The 13,353-nt window shown below is 36.3% G+C and overlaps 1 protein-coding gene across 1 annotated transcript in view; it reads right to left on the reverse strand.

Moving 5' to 3' along the window:
- The window catches only part of LOC124510742 (uncharacterized), a 62,833-nt gene that overhangs the window by 23,122 nt on the left and 26,358 nt on the right, over nucleotides 1-13,353 (reverse strand). The window lies entirely within an intron of this gene.

Consider the following 13,353-nt stretch of genomic DNA (forward strand, 5'->3'; position numbering starts at 1 on the left):
GGGTATGAAAAGGCTTTGGTAATGAGGGTTTGGGGGAGAACAGGGAAAGATCCCAAGCAGGCCCAAAAGACTTGAGAAGTAAGGAAAGGAGGTTAGTTCCATTTTTACCGCAGTTAGGGGGAAGGATTGCTCTCCTACAGGAGAGCAGCTGTGGTTGACATGGTTTGAACGCTCTGTTGGCATGAAAGGAGGGAGTATCCAGGCTTTCTTATCAACTTGCCAAAATGTGGCCAGCAGGAGAAAGAAATGTTGGGGTTTCAAAGCCATCTGCAATCAAACTTGATCAAAATATGGGAGTCAGCCATTTTATTAAAATTTACTCCTGACGTTTACCTGATGGTTGAAATCAGCTGTTTTACTTAATTGAACATGAACCTGTTTAAGCAAACCATTATGGCAATATGTAAGGTCTCTTGTATAGCCTGAGACCAGTAAAGCAGGTGAGGATTTTGCTGAATGCATTGTGTATTTCGAGAAGTAAAAAGAGTGCCTTGGTCACTACCAATAATGTCTAGAACTACAACTGGGATAAGGAATGCCTTAGTGAGGTCTTGTACTGTGGCTTTAGTATGTGCAGAGAAATGTTTGATTTATATTTTGGGTGTCTGTGAGGTAAGAAATTCCCAAAATTCTTTACCCCAAAGGGCCAACCTTGGGTAAGGAGTTGTTGCTGCCATTGGCAAGACCAGACGGCCAGACCATTGGCAATAAAAATATAGAGTTGACTGCTGGACAGAGCATCTAATGCTAGGATAATTGCCTGAAATTTGGCCACTTGTGCTGACCCTTGAGTCCTGTCTTTTTAATTTTTTTATTAATTTTTAATGTTTATTTATTTTTGAGAAAGAGAGACAGAGCATGAGTGGGAGAGGGGCAGAGAGAAAGGGAGACACAGAATCTGAAACAGGCTCCAGGCTCTGAGCTGTCAGCACAGAGCCTGACATGGGGCTCGAACTCACAAACAGTGAGATCATGACCGGAGCCGAAGTCAGTGCTTAACCAACTGAGCCACCCAGGTGCCCCTTAATTTTTTTTTAAGTTTATTTATTTACTTTGAGAGAGACAGAGATAGCGTGAGCAAGGGAGGGGCAGAGAGAGAGGGAGAGAGAGAGAATCCCAAGCAGGCTCCGAGCTGTCAGCTGTGAAGCCTGACATGGGGCTCAAACCCACGAACTGAGATCATAACCTGAGTGGAAACCAAGAGTCACATGCATAATCATCTGAGCCACCAAGGTGCCCCAAGTCCTGTCTTTGATCAGCAACATCCCACTTAAGAAATGGACAGCAGCAGCTTTCCCATGGGCTCCAACAACTGTGATGTCATAGAAAACTGTACAAACTCCCTTTGCTGCACACTCAGTTGATCCCAAGGAGTTCCTTAAGTATCTAAGGGGTCCAGTAAAGGGGTGATGCCCTCCAGCACTGTGGCATCTGACAAAAGACTGAGAAAAAGGGAGACCAACCGTCCTACAGGTGGAATATGCCAGAGGGCTCAGGTTTGGCTATATGGTGGTTCTATTTTGGTCTTCACAAGGAGACTTTGAGGTTATATTGAGCTTACTGGTTGCTACCTCCATGACCTAAGGCATAGTGGGCAGCTGAGAAAAGAGGGTAATGGGCTCAGAGCCTCTATTTTCCAGGAAAATTAGTACGTAGCCAACAATTACTGCTAATGGTGTATACCATGGGGCCAAGAAGGGCAGTTTCTTGCATCAGAAGCTTACAGACAACTTATGGCCATAATGGACGGTCTAGAGATTCCAGGAGACATAGGAGGAGGTTGCTAACACTTCTACAGTAAAGAGGTCTTTGGGGCACTATGGGAGTGTCTGTTACATTCCAATTTCCACAAATTCTAAAACACTTTGTTGTAGAGTCTCCATTCAAGGTATCTATAAGTAACACAATAAATGGGCTTAAGAATAATTTGTAAATGAGGAATACATTGGCTTCAGAATCCAAAAGAGCCCCAAAGATATTATGCTTGTTTGAATATTGCTGAGAGGGTCAATAGTTATTCCTTGATAGTATCAGCAATAGAGCTGTTCTCAGCAAACCAAATAATTTTTCAGGTATTTAACCAAGATAACAAAGACTTCTATTATGTGTAGGGTAATGGCCCATGCCCTTTCTCTGGAATCCTTTGTAAGTATCTGTATGTCCTGAATAAGTGTGTCAAATCAATCTCCTTGGAGGAGGATATCATCACTGGGATGTCATACCTGTGCTTCTGGAGAAATGTGGTGCTTTAACATCTTGCCTGTAAAGACTGTGTGCAATGGCAAGGTTGTTGACATATCCATAGGAAGCTAGGTAAAGGTGTATTATGTTTATTTGAAGGTGAAGGCAAACTATGGTTGAGAGATTCTTGAAATAGGCACTGACCAGAACAGGTTAGCAAAATACTTATGAGACATTGATTGGATGTAGTCAGTAATTTCAATAATATTGATCATAGAGGCCTTAATGGGTAGAGCCACAAAATTAAGGTTGTGGTAATCCACAAAATTAAAAATCAGGTAAAATTGGGCAATGAGGTAGAGAAGCAGTGAAGATAAACACTGTTCTTTAAACAAGTCTTGTGTACCTTCAATCCATCAAGTCCCTGTTTTAATTTATATTGGGCCAATATTAACTATTTTAATGGGGGTCACAGAGCCCCACTTGGTAAAGCTAATTATAAGTGCCACAGACTAATTTTATAATTTTTGAATGTTTATTTATTTTTGAGAGAGAGCAAGTATGAGCAGGTGAGAGGCAGAGAGAGAGAGGGCTCTGTGCTGACAGCAGAGACCCCAACGCAGTGCTCGAACTCACAAACTGCAAGATCATGACCTGAGCCAAAGTTGGACGCTTAACTGACTGAGCCACCCAGACACTCCAACAGACTAATTTTAATGTATTACTTGATGGGTCTGAGCATCCGTGCCCACTCTGAGATATTTTATGGCAATATACATTATGACTATAGGGAATTTAGGCAGCAATAGTTTTGACAGTTAAGATGAGACATAACTATTTATTCTCTATATTTTGTAACTCCTTTAAAACTATAGGGATACTTTGTTTAAATTTAGTAGGATCCCAGGTATAACTGTAATTTGAGCCCCAGGATCAACTTAGGCTAAAAAGGTTTACCACTCATACCCTTCAGCAGATGTTAAAGTTAACCCAGAACCTATGCTGTACAGACACACAAAGAAATCAGCCCTTTCATCTTTTCATTGCACAAAATCTAATAGCAAATTTTGAACTTCTAATTGGGTTAAACTGTGGACATGTTTCAACCTTTTGTTTCTTAGGTCTCTCTGGACTTTTGGCTGTCTCCTCAACTGAGTCTGTGGTGCTACTCCTGAAGTATTTTTCCCTGTGCCACAGCCAGAACTTCTCTTAGGGCAGTAAGTCAGGGCAATTACATGGCTCATCTAATTTGTTTCTCAATTGTGTGAGTCACTATCCTTCATTACCTGATGTCCAATGTCCTGAAATCCATTATTTCAAACGTTTCATCTGTTTTTTATGGATGTTACAGTTAGGAGAAAAAATCTGGTCTCTGTTACTCCATCTTGGCAAAAAAATAGAAGTCTTTCATCATATCATTTTTTGGCTTTTTTGCTTTTTTGTTTACTTTTTATTTAAGGAAATTGTAAGATCAGATGCAATTACAAGAAATACTATCAAGAAACCCTTATCCACTTGCCTAGTTTCCTCCAATAGTAACACTTTGCAAAACTATTATGTATATGTATACATAATATACATGTGTAAATATGTATACGTACATATGCATATATAGATATTATATGTTGATATCATATATATATAATATATACATATATTGATATCACAAACAGGATATCAATTTGATACAATCCACTGTGGTTTTATTCAAACATTTCATATTTCAATATTTAAACCCCTGCAAAAAAGAAAAACTTATTTTTTATTATTTATTAAATATAATTTGTCAAATTGGCTTCCATACAACACCCAGTGCTCATCCCAACAAGTGCCCTCCTCAATGCCCATCACCCATTTTCCCCTCTCCTCCACCCCCCATCAACCCTCAGTTTGTTCTCTGTATTTAAGAGTCTCTTATGGTTTTCCTCCCTCCCTCTCTATAACTTTTTTTTTGAAAAACAACTTTTAAAGATATTGCTCACATGATGAGCACTCGGTGTTGAATGTAAGTGATGAATCACTGAATTCTACTCCTGAAACCAATATTGCACTATATGTTAACCAACTAGAATTTAAATAAAAATTTGAAAAGAAAAAAAAAATATTGCTCCCAAATAGTTTCACTAATGACAATCCTTTAATCGAGAATTATTCACCAAAAACCAGAAAAGATTTTCAACAAAACAGTACAAACAAGAATAAATACAATCAGGGGAGCCTGGGTGGCTCAGTCGGTTAAGTAGCTGACTCTGGCTCAGGTCACGATCTCACCGCTCATGAGTTGGAGCCCTGCATCGGGCTCTGTGCTGACAGCTCAGAGTCTGGAGCCTGCTTCGGATTCTGTGTCTCCCTCTCTCTCTACCCCTCTTCTGCTCACATTCTGTCTCTCTCTCAAAAATAAACATTAAAAAAATTTTTTTAAAAAGAAGTACATTCAGAAAACTATAATTCCATATGTAAAAATGTCCATTCTCGAGGCACCTGGGTGGCTCAGTCAGTTGAGGGCAGGACTTCAGCTCAGGTCATGATTTCACGATTCATAGGTTCGAGCCCCACACTGGGTTTTGCGCTAACAGCGCAGTCTGCTTCAAATTCGGTCTCTCTCTCTATCCCTCCCCCGCTCATGCTTGCACACTCTCTCTCAAAAATAAATAAACATTTTTTAAAAAGGTCTATTCTGTTTTTCTTGAATAAAGCTTACTAGTAGTGCTTTATACTCATGTATTTTCAAGATGTCTCATACACTAGAACATATACATTTTGTCCAATTAAATTATTTAAAATTAATTAAGCCGTCTAATTGCTGTAGCTAGATCTTCCAGTACTTTCTCGTATAAAAGTGGCGAAAGTGGACATTCTTGTCTTGCTCCTGACCTTAAGGGAAAAGCTCTCAGTTTTTCCCCATTGAGTATGACGTTCACTGAGGGTTTTTCATATAAAGCTTTTGTTATGTTGAAGTATGTTTCCTCTAGACCTACTTTGTAGGTTTTTATCATGAATGGGTGTTGTACTTTGTCAAATGCTTTTTCTGCATCTATTGAAATAATTATTTGGTTTTTATCCTGTCTCTTATGGATGTAATGTATCACACTGATTGACTTACAAATATTGAACCACCCTTGCATCCCAGGAATAAATCCTACTTGATCATGGTGAATGATTTCTTTAATGTATTGTTGGATTAGATTCACTAATATTTTGTTGAGGACGTTTATATCTGTTCATCAGAGATATCTACCTGTAGTTCTCTTTTCTTGTAGTATCTTTGTCAGATTTTTGTATCAGGAACCACAGAATGAATTTGGGAGTTTTCCTTTCTCTTCTATATTTTGGAATAGTTTGAGAATAATAGGTATTAACTCTTCTTTAAATGCTTGGTAGAATTCACCTGTCAAGGTGAAGAAGGTCTTGGACTTTTGTTTCTTGGGAGTTTTTTGATTACTAATTCTATTTCATTACTGGTAACAAGTCTATTCAAATTTTCTATTTCTTCCTGATTCCATTTTGGGAAATTATGTTTTTAGAAATTTATCCATTTCTTCTAGGTTATCCAATTTGTTGTCATATAACTTTTCATAATATACATATCCAAAATATATACCCAAAATATATAAAGAACTCATAAAATTCAACACTCCAAAAATGAAAAATCCAATTAAAAATGGGCAGACGACATGAATACACATTTTTCCAAAGACATACAGATGGCCAACAGACACATCTGAAAAGATGCTCAACATCAAGGAAATACAGATCAAAGCTGCAATGAAATACCACTTCACAACCTGTCAGAATGGCTAAAATCAACAACACAAGAAACAACAGGTGTTGGTGAGAATGTGGAGAAAGGGGAATCTTCTTGCACTGTTGGTGGGAATGGAAATTAGTACAGTCAACTCTGGAAAACAGTATGGAGGTTCCTCAAAAAGTTAAAAATAGAACTTCCCTACAATCCAGTAATTGCACTGCTAGGCATGTAACCAAACAATACAAAAATATTTACTCAAAGGGATACATGCATCCCACTGTTTATAGCAGCATTATCTACAATAGCCAAAGTATGGAGACAGTCCCAGTGTCCATCAACTGATAAACGGATCAAGTACTGGAGTATTGTGTGTGTGTGTGTTACAGAATATTTTTCTGCCATAAAAAAGAAAGAAATTTTGGCATTTGCAATGATGTGGACAGAACTAGAGAGTATAAAATGCTAAGCGAAATGAGCAGTCAGAGAAAGACAAGTACCATATAATTTCACTCGTGTGGAATTTAAGAAACAAAACAAAGGAGAAAAAGAAAGAGAGAGAGACAAACCAAGAAACAGACTCTTAACTATAGAGAACAAACTGATGGTTGCCAAGGGGGAGGTGAGTGAGGGGATGGGTGAAATAGGTGATGGATACTAAAGAGTACACTTATTGTGATGAACACTATGTATAGAATTATCGAGTCACTATATTATACACCTGAAACTAATATATGTATATGCTAACTATACTGGAATTAAAATAAAAACTTCATAAAAAATAAATTACAAAAATAAAGTGCATAAGTAAAAAAAGAAAAAAAAACTAACCTAACAAATTCTGGTAGAGATCTTTCTCTTCAGCAAAAATACTGAGAAAGCAGATCTCCAGCTTCTATTAAAGAGAAAGAACTTTAGTAACTGATTTATAAGATACAACTGTACTCTTGATATATCCAAGTCCTTTTTTTTTTCACTTTTAAAGTTCATTTATTTATTTTGAGAGAGAGAGCATGAGCAAGAGGAGGGCCAGAGAAAGAGGGATAGAGAGAGAATCCTGAGCAGGCTTCGCACTAACAGCACAGAGCCCAACACAGGGCTTGAACTCACAAACTGGGAAATCATGACCTGAGCTGAAACAAAGAGTCAGATGCTTAACCAACTGAGCCACCCAGGTGCCACCCCCAAGTCCTTATTTTACAAGTTCAAAGATATTAATTAATTTACTTAAAATAGATTACCAAGAATATCATATATGCCCACATTCAGAACTAGCAAAGACTATTCTAGTTAAATGAGACACAAATTCACATTCACTTAATAGCTTGATTTCCATTACTTAATGAAAATGTCTATTGTGACATTTTTGCAACTGAACTAATTATCACCTCTCAAGACTGATTCAGATGTCTCTGAAATACAGTCCTCCATGGAGAATGTTATAAAGAAACGGAAATTTTATAGCTCTTTCTTGTTTGTAGCATTCCTATAAATAATGGTTCTAAATGTTCTTAAGTATAATACATTCAAATAGAAATATGCCTTCAAACTAAGGATTTTATCCTTCAAAAGTGAAGGAGAAATACTTTCCACAGGCAAACAAAACTTAAGGCAATTTGTTGCCAGTAGACCTGTCCTGCATGAAATGTTAAATGAAGTTCTTTAGAGAAAAGGAAAATAATAGGATCAGAAACTTGGATGTACTATATATAAAGAAAACAAGAGCATCATGGAGGTATAAATGAGATGCATAGAAGTATACATCATAGAACTATAAATATAAGTATGAAACTTATATTTCCTAATCTAACAGTCTCTTCAGAATAACAATTATAACAATATATACAATTGCATATGCTTATATTTATTCTGTATATATATGTGTGGGTATGATTATATGTATATGTAGACATAAACACATATGATACATATGTATAAATATATACATATATACTCATGAACCATAGATAGCAATAATACAAAGGTTAGAAGAATCACTGTTATTTTGTTATGATAAGGCAATCACACTACTCATGAAACAGCAGAGTATTATTTGAAAGTGGACTTGGATTAGTTGTAAATGCTGATTTCAAACTATGAGGCAACCAATCAAAACGCGTAAGTGATATGCTTAAAGAGAGAAATGAAATTTTATATAATGTTCAATAAAAACCACACACACAAAAAGTGTAAGGCAAAAATAGAAACAAGGAATAAAAGCAATAAAAGCAGAAAACAATAACAAATAATGTATATATTAACCAAACTCTAACAATAATCACTTTGAACATCAATGGTCTCAATCTACCAATTAACAGACAAACTGAAGTGGATCAAAAACCAAAACCCGGGGCGCCTGGGTGGCGCAGTCGGTTAAGCGTCCGACTTCAGCCAGGTCACGATCTCGCGGTCCGGGAGTTCGAGCCCCGCGTCGGGCTCTGGGCTGATGGCTCAGAGCCTGGAGCCTGTTTCCGGTTCTGTGTCTCCCTCTCTCTCTCTGCCCCTCCCCCATTCGTGCTCTGTCTCTCTCTGTCCCAAAAATAAATAAACGTTGAAAAAAAAAAAAAAATTAAAAAAAAAAAAAACCAAAACCCACTGTCTACCAAGTAGACAAACCAAAATACCAAAATACACTGTCTACAAGAAACCCCTTCTAAACATAAAAATACATAGATTTACAAGTAAATGGATAGAGAAAAATTAATCACACTAACAAAAGAAAAGCAGGAGTAGCTATATTAATTTCAGATAGAGCAGACTTCAGAGCAAGTAAAGTTATCAGGGATAAAGAAGAGCATTACATAATGATAAAGAAGTAAACTTTCCAACAAGACGTAACAATCCATAATGTGTTATGTGCCTAACAACAGAGCATCAATCTACATAGGCAAAAACTGACAAATCCACTATTACAGTTGAAGATTTCACTACCCCTCCAACACAAATGGGATTTTTTGCCCTCCCACAGGCAGAAAATTAGGAAGGACACACAGTTGACTCAATGATGCCTTCAATCAACTGGATATAATGGACATCTGTCTTAGTCCACTTGAGCTGCTATAACAAAATATCACACACTGGGTACCTTAAAAATGACAGAAATGTATTCCTCACATGCCTGGAGGCTAGGAAGTCTAAGATCAAGGTAACAGCATGGTCACATTTTTATGAGAACCCACTCCCTAGCTCATAGCAGACTCCTCAGTATGTCTTCATATAGCAGAAGGTATGGGGAGTTCTATGGGATCTTCTTTATGAGAATATGAATTCCATTCATGAGGGTTCCACTCTCACAACCTATTCATCTCCCAGAGGCCCCACCTACTAATACCTTTGGGTATCAGGGTATTGGTATCAAGATTTCATCACCTTTGGAGGTTAGGATTTCAACATATGAATTCAGGACAACACAAACATTCAGACCATAACAGCTGTACATTACTTCATACAACAACAGAAGAATACTTTTCTTCCAAAGTTCACATAGAACAATCACCAAGATATATCACATTCTAGGCCATAAAACACACTTTAACAAGTTTAAGTGAATAGAAAGCATACAATGTCTGTCAGACTACAATGGAATTAGATTAGAAATCAATAACGGAATGGTAACTAGAAAATCACAAAATACATGGGGATTAAACCACACAATTTGAAATAACATATAGGTCAAAAAAGAAATCTCAAGAGAAATTTTAAATATTTTGAACTAAATGAAAATAAAAACATCAAAATTTGTGTGATGCAGCAAAATCAGTGCTTACAGGGAAACTTACAGCATTGAATGCATATATTAGAAAAGACATCTGAAATCAATAAGCTTCTCCAGAGGAAAATAGTAAATAAAAAGAGAAAAAGTTAAGCAAGCAAAAAAAGACAAACATCAGAGCAGGAATCAGTGAAACTGAAACAGGAAACCAACAGAAAATATCAATAAAACCAGAGCTGGTTCTTTGAAAAAGACATTAAGTCTGTAACCAGGCTAACTAAGAAAAAGGAGGACACAAATGACTAAAGTCAGAAATGAAAGAGGGAACATCACTATGGATGGACATTACCATGGATGTTACAAGGATAATAAAGGAATACCTATGTATAGCTCTACGCCCACAAATTTGATAACCTAGGTGAAATGGCAATTTCAAGGAAATGAAACTCCTTGAAAGACACAATCTGTCAAAACTCACACACAAAAAAATAGACAATCTGAACAGGCCTATATCTACTAAAAAAAAACCTGAATCAATAAATAATAACTTTCAAAAACAGCACCAAGCACAAAGAGGTTCACTGGTAAATTCTACCAAACATTAAAGAAAGAAATTATACTAATTCTCTGTAATCTCTTTCAGAAGATAGAAGCAGAGAAATTACATCCTAAGTCATTCTATAAGGCCAGCATCACTCTAATATCAAAACCAGACGAAGACTGAAAACTACGGACAAGAAAACTACAAACCAATATATCTCATGAACACAGATGTAAAAATTCTCAACAAAGTATTAACAAATCAAATCCAACAATGTATTAAAAAAAAAACTATATACCACAACCAAGTGGGATTTATCTGAGGTATACAAAGCTAGTTCAACACTTAAGAATTAATTTATGTAATTTACCACATCAACAACCTAAAGAAAAATCACATGATCATATCAGTAGATAAAGAAAAAGCAATTGAGCAAACCCAACTCCCATTCATGATAAAAACTTTCCATAAGCTAGGAATACAAGGGAATCCTCCACTTAATAAACACTATCTACCAAACAAACAAAAAACAAACAAAAAATACTACAGGTAACTAGAAGCTCTCCCAATAAGGTCAGGAACAAGGCAAGAAGGTCCTGTCTCACCACTCCTTTTCAACATCAAATTGGAAGTCCTAGTAATGCAATAAGACAAGAAAAGAAAATAAAAGGTATACTGATTCAGAAGGAAAAAATAAAAATAAAACTCTGTTTTCAAATGACATGTCTACGTAGAAATACAAAAGAATTGACCACAAATCTCTTCAGTGAAATAAGCTACTATTACAAGGTTATAGCATATAAGGATAATATTAAAAAGTCCATCACTTTTCCATATACCAACAATGAACTGGAATTTAATATTAAAAACATAATACCTTTACATTAGCATGCCAAAAAAATGAAAGACTTCAGTCTACATACTACAAAGTATTCATACTACAAAGTACGTATGTACAAAGTTCATATGAAGAAACTATGAGGAAAACTACGAAACTCTAATAAAAAAAAATCAAAGAACTAAATATATGGATATTCCATGTTCATGGATAAGAAAACTCAATGTGTCAAGATACCATTTTTTCCCTAAAGATTCAATACAATCCCAATCAAATTCCCAGCAAGTTATTTTGTGAATATTGATAAACTGATTCTAAACTTTATATAGAGGCAAAAGACCCAGAATAACCAACACAATGTTAAGAACAAGGACTGACACTACCCAACTTCAAGACTGACTATAAAGATACAGTAATTACAACAGTGTGGTATTGGTGAAAGAACAGACAAATAAATCAATGAAACAGAATAGAGAGCTCAAAAATAGACACACATAAATTAGTCAAGTGATCCTTGACCAAAAAGAAAGCAAAAGCAATACAATGGAGCAAAGATAACCTTTTCAACAATTGGTGCCAGAACTAGACATCCAGAGCAAAACAAACAAACAAAAACAACAAACCTAAAAATCTAAACAGACTTTACATTCTTCACAAAATAAAAAATTAACTCAAAATGGATCACAGACCTAAATGTAAAACACAAAACTATAAAACTCCTAAAAGATAACATATGAGACAATCTAGATGACTTCCACTGGTGATGACTTTTTAGATATGACACGAAGGGCACCTGGGTGGCTCAGTTGTTTGGGCGTCCAAGTCTTGACTTTGGCTCAGGTCATGATCTCACAGTTCTTCAGATCAAGCCCTGCACAGTCAACATGGAGCCTGCTTGGGATTCTCTCTTCCTCTTTCTCTGCCCCTTCCCCACTCATGCCCTTGTGCTCACCCTCTCTCTCCCTCTCTCCCTCCCCCCTCCTCTCTCTCTCTCTCTCTCTCAAAATAAATAAACATTAGATAAGACACCAAAGGCACAATCATGAAAGAACTGATAAGTTAGACATCATTAAAATTAAATTTTTCTGCTCTGCAAAAGACACTGTCAAGCAAATAAAAAGACCAGTCACAGACTGGGAGAAAATATTTGCAAGACACATATCTCATAAAGGAGTGCTACTTAAAGTATACATACAATTCTTAAAACTCAGCAATAAGGGGGGGGGGGAACCAGGCTGATTTTAAAAATGGGCCAAAGACCTTAAAAGACACCTGACTAAAGCATATACAGATGGCATATAAGCATATGAAAAGATGCTCCACATCTTATGTTATCAGGGAAATGCTAACTAAAACAACCTAAACTCTGGACATCAAATGCTAACAAGAATGTAGAGCAATAGGAATTTTCATTCATTGCTAGTGGGAACGAAAAATGCTACAGCCACTATAGAAGACAGTTTGGCAGTTTCTTACAAAACTAAACATACTCTTACCATACTATCCAGCAATCATATTTCTTGGTATTTAACTCAAAGAATTAAAAACTTATATGCACACAAAACCTGCACACATTTACAGCAGCTTAATTATTCATAATTGCCAAAACTTGCAAGCAACCAAAATGTCCCTCACTAAGTGAATGGTTAAACTGTGGTACTTTCAGATAATGGAGTATTACTCTGCACTTAAAAGAAATGAGGTAACAACCCATGAAAAGACATGCAGAAACCTTCAGTGCATATTATTAAGTAAAAGAAACCAATCTGAAAAAGGCTATACACTGTATGAGTCCAACTATATGACATTCTGAAAAAGGCAAAACTACAGAGACAGTAAAAAGATCAGTGGTTAACAGGGATTCAGGGATGGAGGAAAGAATACATGAAGCAAAAGGCAGTAAAAACATCCCATAAGATACTGTAATGGTGGATAATGTCATTATACATTTGTCCAAACCCAAAGAATGTCCAACACCAAAAAGTAAGCCATAATGTAAACTACAAACTTTGGGTGATAATGGTATGATAACAGAAGTTTATCAGTTGTAACAAATCTACCACTCTGATGGGAGATGTTGACAATGGAGAGGCTATGCATATGTGGGGGCAGAAGGCATATGGGAAATTCCTGTACCTTCCTCTCAATTTTGCTATGAACCTAAAACCACAGTGGTGGTATTTTTGCAATATGTACAAATATCAAATAATTATGTGATTTGATACATACACCTAAAACTAGTATCATGTTATTTGTCAATTATACCTCAATTTAAAAGTCTTTTCAAAAATCCTGTGAATCAATTACACACACACACACACACACACACACACACA

This window comes from Lynx rufus, unplaced genomic scaffold, assembly GCF_022079265.1.
Source record: "Lynx rufus isolate CCGP_SWC_20201006 ecotype Redwood Valley unplaced genomic scaffold, mLynRuf1.p SCAF_16, whole genome shotgun sequence".
Classification (NCBI taxonomy): Eukaryota; Metazoa; Chordata; class Mammalia; order Carnivora; family Felidae; genus Lynx; species Lynx rufus.